This window comes from Ips typographus, unplaced genomic scaffold (genome assembly GCF_016097725.1).
Source record: "Ips typographus isolate SLU unplaced genomic scaffold, UJ_Ityp_2.0 IpsContig109, whole genome shotgun sequence".
NCBI lineage: Eukaryota > Metazoa > Arthropoda > Insecta > Coleoptera > Curculionidae > Ips > Ips typographus.
Window position 1 is genome coordinate 98,154 of NW_028098534.1, and position 1,591 is coordinate 99,744.

At 31.2% G+C, this 1,591-nt stretch overlaps 1 long non-coding RNA gene across 1 annotated transcript; it reads right to left on the reverse strand.

The window, feature by feature from the left end:
• Positions 1 to 309: 309 nt before the first annotated feature.
• On the reverse strand, positions 310 to 1,591 carry LOC145739368 (uncharacterized). Its single transcript, XR_014181004.1, has 2 exons — positions 732 to 1,591; positions 310 to 476 (listed from the first exon to the last, which is right to left on the reverse strand). It is a non-coding gene; the product is annotated as an uncharacterized LOC145739368 (long non-coding RNA).

Below are 1,591 nucleotides of genomic sequence, written 5' to 3' on the forward strand. Positions count from 1 at the left end.
TTGTTTTTATGAAAATATTTCTGGGACACCCTTTACTTAATTTTTGCTGGACACGAATCACCACCTAACAATAATTTTAATGTTTCTAATGCCCCTGGCTTAATATTTGGTTCATTAAATAGTCAAATTCGTCTATTTACACAATCATGTAATGGAAATGAAGTATACTTATTAAAGTTTCCAATTTGACTAAAGTTAAAAAAATTATGAATTAAACAATCTATAAAATAAGATTTCCCTGATCCGGGAGGTCCTAAAATATGTATAGTATTAACTTTTGGAAGTTTTTTATCAATAACATTAATACAATCAGTTAAAAAATTTAAAATTTGTTTTTTGTGTAGTTGGTTGGTAGTAGCCTCTGTAAGGTATTTTTTCTTAAGTGGTAATGGTTGGATTAGGCCAGAAAAAAGCAGACGTTTATTGTCTACCACGAGTCGACGTTTCGACCACTGTTGGTGGTCATCCTCAGGACTCTAAAATTTTTATTATTCCTGTTTACACAGTGGTTACACTGAGGGTGTAGAATACATATCACAATTTAGCTCACAAAAATTAGCTTAATACATGAACTGACTCAATTTATATGATTGTTATAACACATATACATAATAAAACATAAATAAAAACACTTAATTATAATATAATTAAAGGACAAGCCTAAATCATGTAGATTTAGTACAAAAACAAAGAAAGGAACAAACCAGGGACAGGCAACACCAAAAACTTACGTGTAGTTTAAAACGCCTTAGTAAGGGTCTTCAAAATGTAGGACACATGTAACTCCATCATTGCACACATTTATAAATTGAACTATTTGTTCTAGATTCAATTCTGTACTATTTATTTTGTTTTACAGTAATCAGCGTGCCTGCAATGTGTAGTGGGATTCACTTCTTGTACGCTCTGAACACAATTTAACTCGGTTATTTCGATGTTTCTTCGAGTCTAACTGCCTATTTATCATCTCAGCATGCCGGATTTTTGCATGTCAATGGAATGTGTTTATTTACTCCTTCATAGCTGTAAACTTAGATTAAGGTGGATGTCGACATTGATTGGAAATCATTGTTTTATGTTTAAGAAATATATTAAAATAGCAAGAATGTAAACCTTCAATATCTTCTTTTTTATTAACATGATGTCTCTCCTTTTTTATAGCAATCATTTCATGTATCAATCTCTTTTTTAAATTTTTTTGTTTTCCAATAATCTTTGTGTTAGTAAAATCAAATGTATGAGCGAGCGTTTCTGAGTGTTCTGCCAAAGCGGTCTTTTGTTTTGACTGTAAGAGGTTTTGAGGTCGCACACTTCTTTGATGTTCCAATAACCGTGTTCGCAAATACCGACCTGTTTGGCCAATGTAGCAACAGTTACAATTTTGACACGGAATTTTATAAATCACATTACTTTGATAATCTATTGGTGTTTTAGTTTTAAGCTGTGTAAAATATTTTTTTAACGTATTTTCAGGTTTGTACGCGATTTTTACAGTGTCTGATTCAAGCAACCTAGAAACAGTTTCTGAGAGACCTTTAATGTATGGTATTTTATAATATTTACAAATGGAATGATCACTTGAGTTATTGGT